Consider the following 23,300-nt stretch of genomic DNA (forward strand, 5'->3'; position numbering starts at 1 on the left):
ACGTTGTTAACTTGGAGCGAGAGGGTTAGGTCCAGTCTAGGGTGCATCCAAGGTTTTTTACTGAGTTTGGGGGTGTCGGGGAGTTGTCCATGGCAGATGGCCATGGTAGCAGGTGCGGAAGAAGTTCAGTGTTGCCGCATACCATGATTTCAGTTTTGGAGGGGTTTAGCAAGAGGTGGTTTGTGGTCATCCAGGCATCTATGTCGAGGAGGCAGGAAGCGAGGTCGGGTTGGCAGTTGGGTATTGAATTCAGGAGTTTTAGGATTAGTTGTGTGTCATTGGTGTAGTTGTAGCACAGGACATTGTGCGAACGGATTATTCGTGGGAGGGTGGACATATAGAAGTTAAACAGGAGGGCTGATAGGCATGCTCCTTGTGGAACTCCAGTGTTGACTGGTCGGGTGTGGGAAGCATAGGTGGAGAGTAGGGTTATTTGGTTCCTATTGTCGAGGAAGGATGCTATCCATTTGAGAGCGATTCCACGGGTTCCCAGGGAGTGGAGACAGTCAAGGAGGATTGAGTGGTTGATTGTGTCGAAGGCAGCGGAGAGGTCAAGAAGGATAAGTGCGGCGCATCCTGCAGAATCAGCAGTGTTTTTAAGGTCATCCCAGATAGAGGTTAGGGTGGTTTTGGTTCCGTTTCGGGCTCTGAAACCTGATTGAGCGGGGTCTAGGAGATTGTTGGCTTCGACAAAGGCATTTAGTTGGGAATCGGCGGTTCGGTCAATGAGTTTGGCAAGGAACCTGGTGTTTGAGGTGGGGTGGTAGTTTTTGGGCTTGAGGGGGTGAGGGACTTTTTTTAGAAGAGGCTTGACATGAGCAGTTTTGAACACGTCGGGAGAAATTCCCGAGGCGAGGGAGTCGTTTATGATGGTTCTTGCGTGCTCTCCTGCGCAGGTAGATGCAACATTGTTTTTGAGTGTTGTGGCTGGGCAGGGATCCAGCGGGGAGCCGGATGGTTTGTGGGCAGAGAGAAGTTTGAGAAATGGGTCAGTTGATATTGGAATAAAGGAGTCGAAAGTCGGTTGGGTAGGGGTCGCAGGTGGTGGGATGGCAGGAAGGGTGGGTGGATTGCCTGGTGGGAGTAAGAGAGCTAGTTTGTTGGTTAGAGAGTTTGTTCTTGCAAGAGCTGTGGTGTAAAAGTGTAGAGAGAGTGAGTCGCACCGTGATTGTGAGGGCTGTGGGAAGGGTGGTGGTACATGATGGTTTGGTGAGTTCAGCGATGATTTTGTGAAGTTCTTTGCTGGGGTTTTTACAGTTTAGGATTCGGGAGTTGTAATGGGCTTTTTTAGCTTTCCCGATTTCGGCCCTGTAGTGGCGAAGGTGCCTGGCCAAGATGGATCTGCTCAGTGCTGTTTTGTCTTTCCGCCATTTGCGTTCTAGGGATTTATATACCTGTTAGTGGTCTTCAGTTCTGGTGTGAACCATCTAGGAAAATGGCCATGGCGAGGTGATGATTTGCAAGAGGGGGTGAGCGGGATTAGTGAAGTGTTGAGCCATGAGTTAAAGGCGTCGGAGGTTAGGAGTTCATAAGGTAGGCGGGTGGGGGGAGGAGCTTGAAGGAGTGCATCCACTAGGTCGGGAAGAATGTTTTGTTTCTTCCAGCATTTGCCTAGATTCGGAGGTTCTGGTTTGTGTAAGGGGAGCGGGTTGGGTGAGCGAATAGCGAAAGAGACAATGAAGTGATCGGACCAGATGATCAGGGTGGAAGGATTTAGATGTATCAGGTTGTGGGAGCTGAAGATTGCATCAAGAGTGTGTTCTTTATAGTGAGTCGGACCGTTTATGTGAGTACGGAGGTTAATCGCGTCTAGGCCATTAACCAGAGAGTTGGTCATAGGGTTGGTGAGGATGTTCAGCCATATGTTGAAGTCCACTAGCAGAGTCAGGTTGGGATGGTTTAGTTGGAGAGTAGCAATAGAGTCACAGAGGTTGTTTGAGAATTGTCTATCGTAGCCAGGGGGTCTGTAGATGATTAGGAAGCTGTGGGAGAACAAAGGGGGAAAGGATAGTTTTACAAGGAGAGATTCGCAGGAGGGAATGGATGCCTGGTTGTCGATGATTGAGGTGTGGAAATAGTAGGCGTACAGTTGAGTTGGTGAGATTGGGGGCAGGGGGGCGCGAGGCGATCATTTTCGGCAGACCATGGTGGGTTGGGAGGACTCATGGTTTGGATTAGTTTGAACTGTGTTATAGTTGGCGTTGGATGATTTCGTTCACACCTTCGCAATTCAACTATACCGCCGGATGTTAGTTGTATACCTTCTCTATGGTTAACTGTACTATCTTTACTGATAATTTGCGCTTTCTAAATTCAACTATACCACCGGGTGAGATTATTCACAGTTTCCAAGTTTAGCTGAACCACAGGGTGATATTTTTCACAAATTCTAAATTCAACTATACCACCGGGTGAGATTATTCACAGGTTCTAAGTTTAACTAAACCATAGGGTGATATTATTCACATATTCCAAGTACAACTCTACCGCAGGGTCATATTATTCACAGTTTCTGAGTTTCCGAGTTCAATTATACCACCGGGTGAGATTATTCACAGGTTCTGGGTTTAACTAAACCATAGGGTGATATTATCCACATATTCCAAGTACAACTATACCACTGGATGAGATTATTCACAGTTTTAGGCTTAACTAAGCTACAGGGGGATATTTATTCACATATTCTAAGTTCAATTATACCGCCGGGTGATATTATTCACACTTTCTAAATTTGACTATACAAAAGGGTGAGGTTAGTCCCAGTTTTAAAATTCAACTATATTATAGGGTCAGATTGTTCACACTTTCTGAATTCAACTGTAACACAGTGTGAGATTATTCACAGTTTAAAAGTTCAACTATATCACAGGGTTATATTATTCGTAAATTTCTAAGTACAATTATACCACAGGGCGAGATTTATTTACCGTTTTCATGTTCACTATACCACAGGGTGGAGAATATTCAACAGTTTCAAAGATCAACTATATCGCAGTTACTATTTATACTTTCGGAATGCAACTAGACCATGGATTTGCTATTTAGGCACCCTTTCTAAAAGCAACTAGACCACTGATAAGGTATTGGGTGGACTTTGTGAATGCAATTACACCACAGATATGTTATTGGGTGGATTCTCTAAATGCATCTACACCACAGATATGCTATTTGGTGGACTTTCTAGATGCAATTACACCACAGATATGCTATTGGGCGGACTTTCTAAATGCAGCTACACCACAGATATGCTATTAGGCAGACTTTCTAAATGCAACTACACCACAGATGTGCTATTAGGCACACTTTCTAAATGCAATTAAACCATAGATATGTTATTAGGCAGATTTTCTTAATGCAAACTAGACCACAGATGTGCTATTAGGCAGGCTTTCTGGATGCAACTACGCCACAGATATGCTATTTAGGCAGACTTTCTAAATGCAACTACAGCGCAGATGTGCTATTAGGTAGACTTTCTAAATGCTATTGGGCGGAGTTTCTAGATGCAATTACACCACAGACATGCTATTAGGCGGACTTTCTAAATGGAAACTAGACCACAGATACGCTATTAGGAAGACTTTCTAATGCAACTACACCACAGATATGCTATTAGGCGGACTTTCCAAATGCAAACTAAACCACAGATATACCATTGGGCAGATTTTCCAAATGAAAACTAGACCACAGATGGTATACACACATTTCGCCGACCTATTTTTGGTCGTGGTACTTTTCATCGCCAGATTTTACATCGCCAGAAATCCCGTTTTTTTATTTTTTTATTTTGGGGGGTGTTTTGTTGGGGTTAGGGTATTATTATAATAGTAAGGGGGGGTCTGGGGAGCGGAACCCCCCCTGAATAAAAAAAACCCAAAAACAGGGTTTCTGGCGATGTAAAATCCGGCAATGAAAAGTACCACGACCAAAAATAGGTCGGCAAAATCATGTAGAACCCCACAGATATGCTGTTAGGCAGACTTTCTAAATGCAATTAAACCATAGATATGCTATTAGGCAGATTTTTTAATGCAAACTAGACCACAGATGTGCTATTGGGCAGATCTTCTAAATGCAAAGTAGACCACAGATATACTATTAGGCGGACTTTCTAAATGCAGCTACACCACAGATATGCTATTAGGCGGACTTTCTAAATGCAAACTAGACCACAGATGTGCTATTAGGCGGACTTTCTAAATGCAGCTACACCACAGATTTTAGGCAGACTTTCTAAATGTGGCTACACCACAGATATGCTACTAGTCGGACATTCTAAATGTAAACGAGACCACATACATGCTATTAGGCGGACTTTCTAAATGCAGCTACACCACAGAATGCTATTAGGCGGACTTTCTAAATGCAGCTACACTACAGATATGCTATTAGGCGGACTTTCTAAATGCAAACTAGACCACAGTTATGCTATTAGGCTGACTTTCAAATTCAGCTGCACCACAGATATGGTATTAGGTGGACTTTCTAAATGCAAACAAGACCACAGATATGCGATTAGGCAGACTTTCTAAATACAGCTGCACCACAGATATACTATTAGGTGGATTTTCTAAATGCAGCTACACCACAGATATGCTATTAGGCGGACCTTCTAAATGCAGCTACACCACAGATATGCTATTAGGCAGACTTTCTAATTGCAGCTACACCACAGATATGCTATTAGGGGCCCTTTCTAAATGCAAACTAGATCACAGACATGCTATTAGGCAGACTTTCTAGATGCAATTACACCACAGATATGCTATTGGGCAGATTCTCTAAATGCAGCTACACCACAGATAAGCTATTAGGTGGACCTTCTAGATGCAATTACACCACAGATATGCTATTGGGCGGATTCTCTAAATGCAGCTACACCACAGATAAGCTATTAGGTGGACTTTCTAGATGCAATTACACCACGGATATGCTACTGGGCGGACTTTCTAAATGCAGCTACACCACAGATATGCTATTAGGCACACTTTCTAGATGCAATTACACCTCAGATATGCTATTAGGCGGACATTCTGGATGCAACTACACCACAGATATGCTATTTAGGCAGACTTTCTGAATGCAACTACAGCACAGATATGCTATTAGGCCCACTTTCTAAATGCTATTGGGCGGAGTTTCTAGATGCAATTACACCACAGATATGCTGTTTGATGAGCTATTGGGCAGATGTGCTATTGGGCAGATTTTCTAAATGCAAAGTAGACCACAGATATGCTATTAGGCGGACTTTCTAAATGCAGCTACACCACAGATATGCTATTAGGCGGACTTTCTAAATGCAAACTAGACCACAGATGTGCTATTAGGCAGATTTTCTAAATGCAAACTATACCAGAGACATGCTATTAGGTGGACTTTCTAAATGCAGCTACACCACACATTTTAGGCGGACTTTCTAAATGTGGCTACACCACAGATATGCTATTAGTCGGACATTCTAAATGTAAACAAGACCACAGATATGCTATTAGGCGGACTTTCTAAATGCAGCAACACCACAGAATGCTATTAGGCGGACTTTCTAAATGCAGCTACACTACAGGTATGCTATTAGGCAGACTTTCTAAATGCAAACTAGACCACAGATATGCTATTAGGCGGACTTTCAAATTCAGCTGCACCAAAGATATGGTATTAGGTGGACTTTCTAAATGCAAACAAGACCACAGATATGCAATTAGGCAGACTTTCTAAATACAGCTGCACCACAGATATGCTATTAGGTGGACTTTCTAAATGCAGCTACACCACAGATATGCTATTGGGCGGACTTTCTGGATGCAACTACGCCACAGATATGCTATTTAGGCAGACATTCTAAATGCAACTACAGCACGGATATGCTATTAGGCAGACTTTCTAAATGCTAATGGGTGGAGTTTCTAGATGCAATTACACCACAGATGTGCTATTAGGCGGACTTTCTAAATGGAAACTAGACCACAGATATGCTATTAGGCAGACTTTCTAAATGCAAAAAAGACCACAGATATGCTATTATGTAGACTTTCTAATGCAACTACACCACAGATATGCTATTAGGCAGACTTTCTAAATGCAAACTAGACCACAGATATACTATTGGGGAGATTTTCTAAATGCAAACTAGACCACAGATATGCTGTTAGGCGGACTTTCTAAATGCAATTAAACCATAGATATGCTATTAGGCAGATTTTCTTAATGCAAACTAGACCACAGATGTGCTATTGGGCAGATTTTCTAAATGCAAAGTAAACGACATATATGCTATTAGGCGGACTTTCTAAATGCAAACTAGACCACCGATGTGCTAGTAGGCAGATTTTCTAAATGCAAACTAGACCACAAATATGCTATTAGGCAGACTTTCTAAATGCAGCTACACCACAGATATGCTATTAGTCAGACTTTCTAAATGCAAACAAGACCACAGATATTTGATTAGGCAGACTTTCTAAATACAGCTGCACCACAGATATGCTATTAGGTGGACTTTCTAAATGCAGCTACACCACATATATGCTATTAGGCAGACTTTCTAAATGCAGCTACACCACAGATATGCTATTAGGCAGACTTTCTAAATACAATTGAACCACTGATATGTTATTAGGCAGACTTTCTAATTACAGCTATACCACAGATATGCCATTAGGTGGACTTTCAAAATGCAGCTACACCACAGATATGCTATTAGGCAGGCTTTCTAATTGCAGCTACACCACAGATATGCTATTAGGCAGACTTTCTAAATGCAACTACACCACAGATATACTATTGGGCAGATTTTCTAAATGCAAACTAGACCACAGATATGCTATTAGGCACGCTTTCTAAATGCAGCTACACCACAGATATGCTATTTAGGCGGACTTTCTAAATGCAGCTACACTACAAGTGGAAGAATTTGCAAGCTTCCGGGTGTCATGACCACTGTGAGGCGGCACAAGCTCCCACTAGAACCCTGAGGGCCTTAAAACCAATACAAAAGGGCTCCTGGAGCCAGTCCTGGCGCCTTTGGCACCAGGCTCATATGTAGGAAGGAAGGGCTGTTCAAACGAGGTCCCATTTATGTACATGGGCCTTTAAATCCAACATGGAAGCACCCACACAGTCTAGTTCTAAGAACCAAGCCATGCGGTCTAGTGTTTTGGGTGTGGCAGGCCTGGAACTACTTTCCCTGGTACTAGTTTACCTGGGCTATATAAACCACACCCTGACTGCAGAACACGCTTCGAGTTATTCTGCAACCCGCAGGGTGACTCTCACCGTGTCCAGCTCCTGGTCTTCAGCATCTTCCTGTAATCCTGCAAGAAAAAGAACAAGATTATTCTGTTTTACCTGAGAAAACACCATCCAGAACTCAGCATCTCAACTGGGCTGGAATCTGTGGAAACCGAGAGAAGAAGAAACATCACTCACCTGTGAGTACTAGCTTAAGGACTTCCGGCGAACCGCTACCACAGCTGCTGTTCGAACATTGCGACCTGAAATAACGAGAAAAGGAAAACAATATTAGAACGCGCGCTTTCAAAACATTGAATTCCATCAGTCTTCCCTGAATTCCATCGTGCTATGTCATGCTTCCATGCGGAGCACCACAGCAACATCTGCAAAGGAAAAGAGACATATTCAGGTTTGCTTTCAATATTAAACAACTGCACAGTGCTGTACTTACCTTAACGGATTCCGGGGCCAGTATTTCATCGCACTCTCATCCACTGGCAGCACCGCAGCGGCCTGTGAGGAGAAGAAGAAAGCACAGGGTAGCTTTAAAAGATAATAAAGGCTCTGTGCTTCGTGCTTTCTCTTACCTAGAAAACGTGCCTCTCCATCCGAAACACCAGCATCAAGACCTTCGCACCTGAAAAGAATGAGATAAAGACATTAACGAATTCCCACAATAAACAGAACAAAGACTTACAATTACCAAACCTACCTGCCTACCAGCAGATTCGGGGTCACAGCAGGCTTGGGCCCAAGGAAGGCGAACTGCACCAGTGAAGCAACTCGGGCAGCTCGCCAACAAACATCAAGCACCCCTGCACAAGAAACACAGGACGGATAGCTTACCCTACAAATAACTAAGGTGAGAAAAGAACCCATTGAGAAGGGAATCGGTCAGAGGGAGGTGGGATATTCACCCATTAGAGACAGTTATCACAAATCCTCCCTTCTGTAATTGCAGATTCATTATTCAACACTGGGCAACTACGCATCCAGGGTTCCAGATCTCAGAGCCTTCCAGACGCCCCGGGGATATCAGGTGAGCGTAACACCGGGGTAGAGTGATAGGTTAGTATGGCGTGAAGTAATTGCTTCAGTCCCTGCCCTTGCCACACTTACTTATTGTTGGCTTCTTGCTTCTCCTGCGGATACCTGCAGATATGATCAGGAGCTGTCCTTTGCCTAGGGACCCTTAGCCGATGGGGCTGCACGAGCAGAGGGCTGCCTTGGTGGGGTTGGTAATGGCTTGGAAGAAAAGGTTGATGGACAAATCAGGGCTGGGGGGAGGGTCGGGAGGTGGAAGGAGGATACCAGGAAGCGAGGTTGCGGCAGGGAAAATCTATTGGGAACCAGGGGTGCGGGGTGGGTTCAGGGAGGAAGGGCACAAGTGATTAGGGCAGCAGAAGGAGGGCAAAACTCACCAGCGGAAGAGCAGTGCTCCAAAGGGGCTTCGGTTGTTGATGCGGGTTGCTAGACCCAGGCCACACAGTTGATGTACCAATCAGGGCCGGGGGAGGGTCGGGAGGTGGGAGGGAGGATACCAGGAAGCGAGGATGCGGCGGGGAAAATCTATCGGGAACCAGGGGTGCGGGGTGGGTTCAGGGAGGAAGGGCACAAGTGATTAGGGCAGAAGAAGGAGGGCAAAACTAACCAGCAGAAGAGCGGAGCATACTTAACTCACTCAAAAACTAACACAACCACCTCTCGCACCGCAAGCCGCATTCACTTATCCACACCGTAACAAGACATAAACTGCACCAACAGCACATGAGGACTGTCACCGCTCCTATAATCGCACAAACACTCAGGGCACGTCATATACCGAGATGAAGCTGCCAACAGAATGCCACTCCTCTCACTATCCTACTCCCTCTTCACCCTACTAACCCGTCACGCCTTCTCACTTGCAGATCCGCCAGAGCGCCTGGGGACCAACTCTGTTGGTGACGTTGCGCGGTACAAATACCTTTAACATTTAACATGTGTGACTGTTAGGCAAAGTCTGAAAGCAGTACCCTCTGGGAATACTACAAACAACTATGACTACAGGTATAGGCAACCCAACCTTTGGTATAAGCTTGTAGTACTCAGTTTTGGTAGCATGTTGAACAGCCAGGCTTATCTCAAGAGGGGAAATGTGAGCTGTATTGGATTTACACAAAGATTCACAATTACAGGTATTCAAATACACTCTTACACTCAAGGTTTCTTGCATAAACAATCATTAATTTATTTATCAGTCAGTTATAAAGCCTTCTTCAGAAGGGAGCAATAGAATAGTAACACACAAATATACTTCAATACTGTACACTGAGTTTCTGAATCAGACAAGGCCCTTTTGGCATGGCCTACAGACACAGCCTACAGACACAACCTAAACCCACAGGTGACTTCAGTAACAAGGGTGCTGGTAAAGGGCAAAGGTTATTAGAAAACAAGAGACCACAAACATTCCAAAGCAGTGCAGATACTTTTAGAGTTCACTAGAAGAGTCATTCAATTCAATAGGCTAAGCCAAAATCAATGGGCAAAAGACTTGGATGGGATAAAACACTTCTGGTAAGTAATGGAAAAGTCTTTGCACAAGTTCTTAGGAGTGTTTGATGAAAAGAAGAATCACATGTAAGACCACAAGCTGATTAGACTTGTGAGTTGTGGAAGTTACAAGCACTTCTACAGTAAGAGGTAAGTTCTCTTAGACTTGTTTTACAGTACCTTGGAAAAGAAGAAAAGATGCAGCTGATGACTTCTGTTCCTGTGCAGCTTTGCAGATCTCGCTGTTCCTGGGCCTCAGTCGTGGGGACAAGAGGGAGGACATCAGGGACTCCTGCACTGCACTGGCACTGTCAAAACTGGCAACCGGCAAACTTTACTTTTAGTGGCTGTTTCGCGTTTCAGCTCCTTGTGGTACAGCAAATAGCAATAAGCGCAGTTCCTGGCTGTCAAGGTGGACTGTCCTTGCTTCTGGGGTCCCTGCTTCTGGGGTCCCGCACTCTGCTGAGGTGGCTCAGGCTTGGTCAGTCCTGCTTCATGGGAGTCCGGAGGATCTTCCAAAAGCTTTAGGCCAGCTTAAAAGTAAAGCACACAATCTTTTGTCCCTCTCCTTGGCTATACGGTTTCCTGCAGCAACTCTGAGGAAATTCATCCAGCTCAGTGATGGGTTTCCAGGTGGCATACTTTGGAGTTGATTGGTCCCACCGACTCAAAGGGAGAAGTCATTTTGTTATGGTCATCGGGCCAAGGACGCAGACCTTACAGGGTCACACACACAGGGGGCCCGGATGGACACAGTCCTGGCGCCTTTGGCACCAAGCTCATAAAGAACAACAAACAAGACATTAATTTGGGTAAGAAATACTTTTATTATGGACATGGCACTTTAATTTTGGGTGCATAGTGTATTTAACATGGAACTTTCATCTTTAAAGCAGCCCCACATGTATTCTTGGGTTGGGCTACTGCTATTGGATTGTCTTGCACGTGCTGACTCACTAGGAGTGGCAGGCAAGCCAAGCCTAGTGGGCGTGCCCACAATCACAGCTATAAAAGCTATGCAGACGCTTCGCGTTATTCTGCACTTCCATGCAGCGGAACGCTCACCGCCGCCTGGGATTCAACTTACCTTTGGAAAGCTTGGCTCCTGCCTCGGTTCCATGTAATAATGTTGCCACAAAAATATCGGCATACAAAAATATTGCTAAAAAATGGTCGTTTTTTGTGGCGACATTATTGCATGGAACATGCGCGGGACACCCCCGCCACCCCCAAATTATTATTTGTTTTTTAAAAAAAACTTTTTTGCCCCGGTCGCCATATATATGGTCACCCAAATAATATCACCACAACATTTTCCCGGCGATATTATTTACGGCGACCATATATGTGGCGATATTATTACCTGATACCCCTGCCTCCATACTTACCACCTGGGGGATCCTGCTCTCACCTGTGCATGTCTTCATCTTGACACCACGGCTCACCTCCAAATCTTCCGGAGCGCAGACATCTTCATTCTGGCACTGCGGCTCACCTCCAAATCTTACGGAGCGCAGACATCTTCATCTTGGCACCGTGGCTCCCCTCCACATCGTCCCGGGACGCTGAAATCTTCATCTGGACACTGCAGCACAACACGCTTCACCCGCGACCGCAGCATCTGCAAATAAAAACGAAAGGCAAGGTTAGACACTAAACAGACATTACGTTTAAGGTCGCGCTACCACTGAACCTCACGCTTTCCCTTCAACCATCACTCACCTATTGTCGAACATTGCGGTTTCAGTCATCTTCCTCCCGGCCACATTCCGCACCTCCACAGCTGCTTTGGCCCGCATTTCCAATTATTGAGAAGAAAACAGAAGAGAAAACGTTATTCAGGAATTAACAACAGCATCGAGAGCAATAATACCAAGACAGACAACAGAAAGGGGAAAAGGCAAGAGACATTCAGAGAGAACAGAAAGGGGAAAAGACAAGAGACATTGAGAACCACTTACCACCAACCAGGAAAAGCATAGTCGCAGCTGGACTGGACTATTACTTACCAGGGATCAGTGAAGGAACTAGATCCCATCAACAAGCACCCCTGCCAGAAGTAGCAGGACGGAGAGCTCATCATCGATACTTACCAGGTGAGCCTTATGGGCTGGTACGTGCCCACTGAAATCGCACTTTGGGTAGATGGGTTTGAGAGGTACAACAGTCACCACTCAATGCACTCACGTTTTCTCATATCCACGCAGGAGCAGTGCCACCAATTGTCACTGCCCACAGCTTATCCGCAGGGGGAGAGACCTGAAGAGGGAGATCTAATTCCTGGGAGGGCTGCAACCGTGCCCCAACGCCTCTGCAGAGACCAGGTAAGCTTAACAGTCGTCCTTGCAGGGGCTACTCTGTCGATGCAAACTTGGCAAGTAGTCACTGCAGCAGGGCTTCACCGGGCAAACCAACGGTCCAGGAGTTGCAGCAAGCATCCTCATCATGCTCTTCTTTGGTTCCTTTGTCCAGTGGTCGAATCTGCCTTCCAAGCCAAAAGACTCGCCTTTTATTCAATTCTCTCCCATTCATTCCAGCCTAGCTGTTACTCACCCAGCAGGGTGACAGTCAGCCAGCCAATCACCACAGAGTGCATTTGGGTCTCTTATGAGACTAAGCACAGGGTTTTCGGGCACCTCCCTCACTTCCTGCCTACCCCAGACACTCTGGAGTCAGAGGCGGGTTTCTCTCAGAAACCCCGCCAAAGGCAAAATGAACAAAGAGACCAAACCTGGTTTGGCGTGCAGAGAAACTCTCTAGAAGGACCTTTCTACAAAGACCTGGCAAAAAAAGAAGACCTGGCACCATTTTAGCAAAGATGGCTGGGCGCCATTTTGAAAAAGATGGCTCCCGCGGTTACTTTACCGGAGCCGCGAACGGTCGCAGTAAATGCAAACCAAGGTAGTTCAAAATGAAACTACTGCCACCAGCCAGTAAATTGAGGAAAGGGTAACATAAAAAATGTTACATGAGCATTTAGACACAGGGGATACTAAGTAACTCCTCGAGCACTCTATTGTAAGATAGGGTGTGCTGGGTCTAGCAAGTACAATGCTAAGTAAAGTCAATTTCACTTTACTGCTCTGGGAGTAGTTGATCCCAGAGAAGGCATTTAAACAGATGGGGGTCTCTAAGGTAGAGAGGAATTAGCACATTTTTGAGAATTCTCCCTAACAGTGACCCAGAGAACCCCATCGCTGATACAATGTGTGAGCCAGGCCTAGTGAACACTGTTGCTACAATGTGTGACCCAGTGAACCCCATCGCTGATACAATGTGTGACCCTTGCCTAGCGAGTCCAGCCACTGACACTGTATGTGAGTCAATCACAACTAATCCCACTTCCAATATCACAATGAACGTCCTGGCCCCTACAGAACCTGAACAACTATCCAAAACCAACCTGGCATCCACAACCCACATTGAGACCCTCCACCCGAAGAACCACGCAACTACCACTGCAAACAATGCAAGCAATAAGTGCTCTACCGCAACAAACATCCATGCAGGCCTAATCAATGCGAGATCGCTGCTAGCCCACACACTCGACATCTCATATCTCATCACCTCAAACCAACTGGACATACTAGCCATCACGGAAACATGGCTGCATGCAGCTGCCCGCCCAGGCCTCTCCCTAGCTATCCCAGAGGGTTACACCATCTTCAGAAGAAAACAACCTCTGGCCAAAGGAGGCAGTGTAGTGCTTATAGCCAAAAAAATACTTAACACTAAGAATGCTGCCCAACTCCTCGTTCCACTCGGAGAGTCACCATCTCTACAACTCTCCCTTGCTAATGCCACCTCACTCACCATCCACATCCTATGTAGGCCCCCCGGCCCAATACTTTCCCTAGATGTGGACATCACCCTTCTGCTGGCCAACAATGCTAAACCCTCCTCCAGAATCATTATTATGGGAGACTTTAACCTAGGCCTCAACAACCCCTCAGATGCTAAATGCTAATGCTAAAACTATAACCAACACAATTGAATCACTAGGATTAACACAACACATTACCTTACCCACAAACAACAAAGGCCGAACGCTAGACTGACTGGCCGATATGAACTGCAACATGAGTATTATCTCTAACTACCCTTGCCCATGGTCCGACTACAATGGCATTACCTTCACCATTGCAAAATACATTACAGCTAAAGCCTTACCGCAACTGCCCCCTGCTGCACAATCTAGAAACACACGCAACATTACTGCAGAGAATATGCTCCCTCTGCTCTACCCCATCACTAAGCACCAGCACTGGACCAAGATCAAATCGCGGAGTTAAATAACCAAACTATCCTAGCGATAGAGAAAGTTGCCCCACTAAGTACCCGTAAACCTAAACCTAGAGCCCATCTAAATTCCTGGTACCCACCGGATTTGAAAATCCTACAAGCAACCAAACGAAATGCAGAGGCCACTTGGAAGACCACACCATCTAAAGATAATAAAAACAAGTTCCTCATTGCAGCCAAAGCTTATAAACAGGCCATCATCCAGGCAAAAAGCCTCACTTACAAGGAACGAATAGCCAAAGTCAACACAGGCTCAAAATAACTTTTCTCTATTCTGCAAGAACTCAAATCCCCCGTGCTCCCTCTAGAAAGCAGCCACAAGGACTCCTCTCTGTGCACCAACATCCAGAAGGTACTACTCGGTAAGATCGCCTCACTACAAAGCAAAATTGCCAAACTGTCCTCACAAAATACACCCACCCACACCCACCACCCTCGCATCCCTAACAACCTTTTCGAATTCAGACCTGTTAGTATACAAGAAGTGATAAAAATTATCAATGGCCTCAAACCATCCAGATGCCAAGGCTACATCTGCCCTGCCCGGGTCAGCAAAGAATATTCTGTAGAACTAGCACTGTTCATCACCTCTCTCATCATCAACTCCTTCGCACAAAGGATTGTCCCGAACAACCTGAAAGATGCATGAGTTCTCCCACTCCTAAAAAAAAACATCCCTTTACCCTAATTCCCCCACTAACTACCGCCCCATCACCACTGTCCCCTTCCTCCTAAAAATCTTAGACAGAGTGGCCTACTTACAAATACAGGAACACCTGGAATCCAACAACATCCTTGGTCTATGCCAATCTGGCTTCCGCCGTGGACATGGTACTGAGACAGCACTCCTAGATCTCAAAATCCAAATGGGCAAGATCATCGACATTGACACCCTAGCCATCCTGCTATTACTTGACTTTTCTGCTGCATTTGACCTTGTAAACTACCAAATCCTCTGCCAACATCTCTCCTCAGCAGCCCAGTTCTCTGTCAACGCCACAGCTTGGATTGATTCCTTTCTCTCCATCCGAATCATGAGGGTATTGTCTAACATAGAGGCAGCTAGACCAAACCCAGTCCTTTGCGGAGTCCCCCAAGGCTCATGTGTCTCGCCAACACTGTATAACATTTTCACTAAACCCTTATTTGACCTCCTGGGCGAATAAGGTATCTGCTACACCAACTACGCTGACGACAAGCAGAGCCTTGTGCCTATCACTGGCAATCCCACTGAGGATACCAACGCCCTCAATAAAATCTATCACATCATCCAAGCCTGGATGGCGCAACATGAACTATGCCTTAATGACGATAAAACAGAGCTCCTAGTGGTAGAGACCCAATCCCGACTCAACAAACTGCACTGCGATTACAAATCATTCACCATAGACTGGAACCCTATCGCCGTCCTGAAGGAGGTGAAAACCCTAGGGGTCTACCTCGACTCCTCACTCTTCCTGATGAGACAAGTGAGGGCAACGGCCTGAGCAGCTGTCTACAAAGCTAAGCTTATGAACACATGCAAACCATACCTAACTCCTGACAACTGCATCACATTAGCTAGAGCCCTTATCCTGCCCAAACTAGATCACTGCAATGTCCTATTCACAGGATCCTCTACACACAACACCAAGAAACTCCAAATCATTCAGAACAACACCCTCAGCGCAGCGCTGAACATCCCTAAAAGAACATATCTCTGTCGCTAGACGCACCGCCCACCGGCTACCTGTCATAAACCGCATCAAATTCAAGACCCTCTCTATTACACACAAGTTTATCACCAACACAGCCCCCAAATACCTCACTAACAAAACCACCAAACCCCAGTCAGAGAGACCTACCCGTGCCATCACCTCCCACCTCCTCATCAAGCCCAAATTCAAACAAGCTAAAGCAGGCGGCCGTAGCTTCCCAGTAGTGGCTGCCAAACAATGGAATACCCTATCACTAAGATCTGATCCCTCGCTTTACACCTTCTGTAAAAAATGGAAAACCTGGCTCTTCACCCAAGACCCCTAGCCTCACCCCACCAACTGTGTCATCTCTGTCATTGTTATAACGGACTGTGCCTGCTCATCCAAATAAAAAAATAAAATAAAAAAAGACTATCTTATCTATGTAATGCTACCAGCGACTATTTCAAACATGTACTGTAACTAGCGCCCAGATACATGCGGGTTTGGCGCGCTCTACAAATGGAAATAATAATAAAAAAATAAAAAACAAGTGCTATAAAATGTGGTTGGCCAGGGGATGGGTTGGGCTGGTCGCTTGCTTATATTGATGGCGGGTGGGAGAGAGGGGGTGATTTCTGCCCCTGTAGTGAGAATCAAAAGTTGGCACCCATTAACCCACAGTTTAATTTCCTAATAACTGCTGTCAGCACAACAGAAGCATTTATATGTGATTAACCAGTTTCACAAGCATATAACATGTATACATATAACCTGTGATAAAACACAAAGGGGCACACAAATTACAAAGTATGTGTGGAAAGAAAACTAGTAAATGCAAGCAGCATTTTTCAGTTTGAAAATAACTTTTAGTTTTCTATGGACGTGTAAAATGCACATTTGGAAAATAATAGAGTGGCCAGCATGTACAGCAAGCCTGCTTTCAACAGTGATGCCCCCACCCAGTTATATTCATGGCCCATTGATTCCCGTGGTGTGCCTTTCAGGCCAGAAGAAAGAAAACCAGCTGACAGAACATAGTCTGCAGAATGATGGCTGGAGAAAGGAGCACAGCGCAGCTGAGATCACTGAGGCCCCAGCTTCCCTCGGCGAAGCCGGGGGCTCGGTATAGCCTGGTCAGGGCAGGGGCCGGAGATCCGGCCATACATCTGATCTCGGATCTCAGATCCGGCAAGAGCCAGCCAATTGACCAGCGCCGTGAGTACCTTAGTAGGTGCTGGTAGAAAGGCACTGTCCTCGGTGAGCATTTTTGGCCCAAAGAAGGTAATCTTCTCTTGAAATTCGCCGGTCATGATTGGAACCCCAACCTCCATTAAAAGGCGGAAAAAAACATTTTGTGAGTATTAGGAAAACGTTTAGGAAAATCATGATTCCATTAAAGACATGGAGGGGAAGTATTATGCTTCTTAATTCCCAAACAACAAACAGCATCAAAGTAAAACCTATACATCCACCAAAGAATTACCCGTCACATCGAAATATGGAAAAAATGAGTGGTTTTAAATTTAAAACATGTGATATCAACACCTAATCAATGTCCATCCTGACATAAAATGTCCTTTTACTGGAAACTCTTGTCCATAGATGCTAACGTTATTCATTCCATTCTGGATACACTAGTCCACACCTGGTTTTAACTTTGCATTCTGGGAAATGCAGTCCTTGTTTTACAAAGGGGACATTCAGGACTACACGTCTTCAGAGATAAAACCAGGATCGGACTAGTGTCTCCCGAATGGAAAGGTAAATAAAGCAAAACAAGGAAACAGACAATCCCTCCCTTTGAATTCTGGTGGAAAAAACAATGACAATGTTCAACCTCACATTACACCTTTTATATATTTCAAAAAAGGATACTCAAATACACTGTATCCATACTGCGTTATTCGCTCTAGAGCATATATAATAATGTATTCCATTTAGAGAGGTTGTGCGTTGTGAGAATGACCTATTTTTATTTACTTATTTTTAGACCCAATCCGACAACAAAGGAAAACAAGCTGACTTGTCTCACCCCTAAGTCTGACTAAAGGTCGACACTTGTGTTTATAGCTCGTCCACTTTGGTGTGAAGTTCTGACCCCTAGCGTCTATTGAAATGCCCAAACTCTGACCTGTGAACTTCTTTAAAGGAAAGGAGCCATTCTCTGGCTCATCATGTCTCAAAAGGATGACTTAGTCTTTGCCCCTGAAACAGCAAGACACTCCAATTAAATCTTGAATGGGCAATCGTACTCTTGTGTATGGACAATCATACTCTTGTAATATGCATTCTTAGACCTTTAACACAGTGCCTTATTATTAACATTCTCATGAACAGAATCTGTCTCTTGTTTAATATACGGACATCACATACCTCCAAATCACCCGCATTTGGAGTGTGTCTCCCTCCCAAAACACCATTCTCTTCCACAGACTTCAATGGCCCCCCCCACCTAGGAATGCTTTCACCAACATTAAAACATACGCTAGATCCCATTGCCTTCAATGTGGTCACCCATCACAGCCCGTCAAGCACACTTGCTTTCAGGTGCATTGGAGAGTCAATAGGTTGAGAAGTATGAAATCATCAGTAAGATTTCAGAGTTGTGACATAATATATTAACTTGCGAACCCCCCATTTATTAAAACGTTGCATCCCCGTTTATTAAATGGTTGCAAGGGTGAGATAATACTTCACCTCTGTGTCTTCAGGAGCATGATTTTCCTGAACTTTAGTAGAAAAATCTATATTCTATGTGAAGATTTAAGGCTCACATTAGGCTTGTTAAAAGCTTACTACTAACGAAGTCACTTGGTCAATTGGTTTGAAGTAAAAGTAACAACTCTTAAATACCTATTCTCCTAACCAAACTGCTGCTTTCATAATGTCTTACAATCTCGCACCTACGTTAATGACTGTCGAGGACTCTCTTCCTGAGTGGGCACCGAAACACTGCGTGTCTATTCCAACTTGACCCATAGCTGGCCCACCTTGCTAGGGTGGTGCACGAGACTGCTTTATTTGATTGGGTAGGACTAATTAACAACCATGATTCCCTGGTTGAGCTAAGAATGACTGTAATTGCCTCATATGCTTTGAGACATTGGACAACGGATAGCTTCGGCCGGTCAAGGTAATGAAAAGGAGGATATGACGCTGTTGTGATTCCCATCATGGTATGTTTATAAATATGAAAGATAACCTATAGCCACAAAGTCCACTTTCTTCCACATGTGATAGCCCCCTGTACCTTTTGATGGCTTTTCTGGGCCTTTCACTTTGTTTTTCTCTCAGCCTGACTCAATCCCAAGCCTAAGAGTGTGGATCTATTATCTGTGCTCTGCCTTAAGAGTCCTTATGACTCATAAAGGGGTGTGGTGGTTCCCCAAAGGTACCCCACAGTGTCACAGAGAATGTACCTCTTCTCTGTTAGTCATTTGGCTAGCCTGGTGGTGGCTTTTTGTCACATGTGTAAAATGTACTACAAAGTGGAATCCACTTTTCAATTTTTGCCCCCCTCCTCCATTTCCCAAAATGCAGGTTGCCTTTGTTTGCCTCAAATGCCCGAGAGATCACATGACCAACCCATGTCACTCTTGGTGTGATTGGAAGTGGCCATCTTGGGCCACTGGATGCGTGTATTCCAAGACTGGTGCCTGTAGTCAGCCTGAAATCAGTTCTGGTGGGGATATTCAGATGCCCGTCTGGCATACTTTAGATTCTTTCAGTTGTATGATAGATCCTTCCAGAATACATGGGTGTGCTTGGAGGGATAGACCACCCTTCTCTACTTCCTGGTCTGTGATTGGGTGTTGTGCTCATGCACTGTCTCGCAAGTGGGATAAAAGTAGACACATCCATTCGCCTTATCAGCTCAAGCAGGAAATGTGAAGCAATGCACACTGGACGAGGTATTCCGACTTGCTCAAGGTCTGAAAAATGACAAAGCACCAGGAAGTGATGGAATGAAAAACCAAGTCATTAACATGCTGACACCTAAGTCTAGGGGATACCTAATTGAGATCTGTAATGCCTGCCTATGTTTTCAACACGTCGCTGTACAATGCAAAGAAGCAAAGGTCATAGTATTCCCTAATCCTGGAAAACTACTCAGAGACCCTGCAAAGTATCACCCAATAAACTTGATTTTGGGAATGTCAGAAGTCCTTGAGAAGATCATTCTTGCACGTCTCACTGACTAGGTCACAAGAGAAAACATCTTTACAAGTGAACAGTTTGAATATCGAACACAACACTCAAAAACCCACCAACTTGACAATGTTTGACATAGGTTGACATAATTTGACATAGTTTGACACAATTAGCCATCTCTTCAGCATAAATGTCGCACCTTCACCCCTCAGACATTCTGCATCGGAGGCTCCGATCTGGCTCCCCGTTCTCAGTACACAGCAGTGGTGGTTGCCATGGCGCCTGCTCGACGGTCCCTTCAGGAAGAGATTGCATCTCTCAGTCAGTCGCACACAGCCGCACCATCATGTTATCAGTCCACGTGATCTACGCCACTCCCGGAAGCTTCATTAGGATGCTGCCTTTTCTATTCTACACTTCTCAACTGTTTTCACCAGCATTACGAAGTGCGCTCATTCATGTTTCCTGACTCCACAGATATCTCGACTCTGGCATTGCTTTAAGGACTGGTTTGGATCTCCCTTTTCTATTTGTATTTGTATTGATTAAGTTTATATAGCGCTATATGCCAAAGCGCTTTACATTTCAACAACAAGAATACATAGGATAATAGAAGCATAACATTACAAGACATGAAACAAACCATCAAAAACAGTACACAGAACAATTTACAGTGGATAATGTAAGAGATATAGATCAGGGGAAGGAAAGAGGAATGAAGTAAGGGAGGTCGGGGTAGGGGAGGAAGATGCGATTACAGGGGATGGGGAAGTAGGAGTGGAGAAGAAGGGAAGTTGTAGAGAGGAAGGATGGAAAGAGGGATAAAGGGGGGATAGGAGAAATTAAAGAGGGATGTCAGGACGGGGGTGAAGAAGAAAATATTTCAAGGAGGCACGGAAGTAGGAGTACGAGGAAATGGAGCGGATAGAGAGAGGAAGAGAGTTCCAGTGCAGAGGGGCAAGGAGCTGAAATGATTGGAAACGAGAAGTAGCCTTTTGCTACAGTATTTGGCTTGGATTTTCTTCCTGGATTAAAACATTGTTCTTTTTTGATCTTTTTTCCTTCAATTGTTTTTCGTACCCTTGGATTATGTTCTGGGACATCCCAAGATTTTGCATTATGGATTTGGCACTCTAAACCTTTTTTTTTTCTTTTCCTGGATCATTGTTTGGAACCTGATCTCTCTCTGTTGAATGTGAAGCTGAAAATACTCCTTTTCCGTGGTGTTGGCTTTACGTCCTGCACAGTGATATTGCTGTGCCTCCCTCGCTCTGGTTCTATACCCCAGATTGACCAGGTCTGCTATCCTACATTACAGAGTAGTTCTAGAAGCAAGGGGAAGATTATTGTTTGCTCAGCATATAATATATTACGTTTCTCTCACCAGCTGCAGAGGTTGCCCGGCGGACGTTCGTATCTCCCCATCCTTTTTCACAATAGAATATCCAGTAGGAGTAGATTATTGGTTCCCTGGCTGGTACATTGTGCAGAAGGCAATTACTGCACCTGGGACTCCAAGCACGACAATAAACAAGTTTACTGGGATGGTCTTTCTGGATGTATCCAAAGCCTTTGACAGGGTCTGGCAAACAGGACTGCTCCACAAAATAATCAACCTCAAGTTTCCAAAGTACTTGCTGAAACTGCTCTGTAGCTATCTAACTGAACACATATTCCAATTATGCAGGAGTGTCACATGGCTCAATTGTGGGCCGCATGCTTGTCATACAGATGCTGCAGCCGTGATTTCTCAATCCTTTAGCGAAAAAGGAGGAATCAAGAAACGTGCAGATGTCCATTGACAAGCTATTGATCTGGTATCAAGACAGGCAGATAGGTCTGAGGACAGGTACAACAGCAACACTATTCAGCAGAAAAAACATGAAAGAACACCTGTTGATCCACCCTCATGGAGAGACAATGAAGTTGGAAAGCAGCAGCTCTTACCTCTGTGTAACAATGCACTCAAAACTAAAATGGAAATGCCATACATAAATACAATCAGCAAAAGGTTCATAGTCATCAAGGCCATTATGGGTCCCAGCTTAACTTTTGCCTCTCCAGTCTGGAGTGGATGCCACGAGCGACACTGCAACACTCTCCAGAGAGTTCAAAACAAGTCCTTAAGAACTGCGGCAGGGGCTCTACCCTGGACAAAGACAGCAGATCTCCATTGAGATATGGGTATGGAATGCTGGACAAACACAGCCTAAAGCTGAACAAAACATTGTATGAAGAGTTGGATCAGAAAGAAAAACCCCTATTAAAGAAACTTGCTGGTATTTCCGCATACCCATTTGAACTCTACCCAAGGCTCATCACAGCACTGAACCTGTGAACTACCACTGCGATGTAATGCAGATCAATGTTTTATCCGGCACCGCGACTCAGCACTTCAACTTCAACCACTATCTTGGAAAAATGAGGCACAAGCCTCAGCATCCTAACAAAAACAGTGCTGCTAGAAATGTTCCAGCAACCCTAAAGAAGAAAGTTCTACTGCTGGAACTCTGTGCCCGCAGTCTTGCAGGCCTGCTGCTCGAGAAAGGAGCAAAGCTCTGCACCAGCATCCTTTGACGCTCCAAATAATCTGATGGCGAAGCTCTGCCTCTCCAGGACAACCAGAAGGAACCCACAGCAGTGTTCCTTTCCCCTGATATTGTGGGGACCACTGTATCACGGCTCCTGGTCATAGGCCTCCTCTACCTGAAGCTTCTGACCAGCCTGCAATGCTGGACACAGAAGTGGGTGCCCCTTCACTGCCATGCCTCGGAAGACTCTCTGTGCTGACTAGAGACTCTTAAAGTAAATCTTGAATATTTGTTCTTCCTTGAGGTCTTCTCAAGCAGAAAACATCCTCAGGTGCCGAATCCTGTGCCTGAGGACGATATTGAAACCCTGCATCACCGAATTCCAGAGACTCCATCTGCTCCACATTTGTGCTCCTCTAGCTCTGACTACATAGAGCTACATAAGACACATCTGGTGTGAGCATCAAGGCAGGGGATGAAGCGAGAGTTGCTTCTGTATTTAGACACAGAGCAGGCTTTAGGAGGCAGGCCCATTTAAGGACCGCATTATCTAGTGTCACAGCAGAAGGAGCGATAGATGATTTGAAGCTAAGATATATGATTGCAACGTTTTTTTATAACAGGAAATAAGGGATTCATTCTTAACATGGTATTGTGACTGGACGCCATTTGTTATCAAACACAAAATCTGGCTGGGCTTTCTCAGGACCCTGATCTTCAGTCTTTCCCCTTCTCTCTTACTCTGTACCTTCCTGATGGAAAAAAAGTCAGTCAAACTCTTTCGGATTGTGCACTTGCCACACTTGTTTCATGGCTGGATTTGATGATTTTCATGATTATCCTAGACCTTGTCAGGATGTCACTCTCC

The 23,300-nt window shown here is 45.0% G+C and overlaps 1 protein-coding gene across 1 annotated transcript in view; it reads right to left on the minus strand.

Moving 5' to 3' along the window:
- The window catches only part of RACGAP1 (Rac GTPase activating protein 1), a 176,102-nt gene extending 155,981 nt beyond the window's left edge, over positions 1–20,121 (minus strand). Inside the window, exon 1 of the mRNA XM_069653670.1 lies at positions 20,101–20,121. The gene's annotated coding sequence lies outside the window, so the exon portion shown is untranslated. The remainder of the gene's footprint in view (positions 1–20,100) is intronic.
- Positions 20,122–23,300: the final 3,179 nt, after the last annotated feature.

The sequence above is a fragment of the Ambystoma mexicanum genome, chromosome 3q (assembly GCF_040938575.1).
Source record: "Ambystoma mexicanum isolate Mex_15411 chromosome 3q, UKY_AmexF1_1, whole genome shotgun sequence".
In the NCBI taxonomy this organism is placed as follows: Eukaryota; Metazoa; Chordata; class Amphibia; order Caudata; family Ambystomatidae; genus Ambystoma; species Ambystoma mexicanum.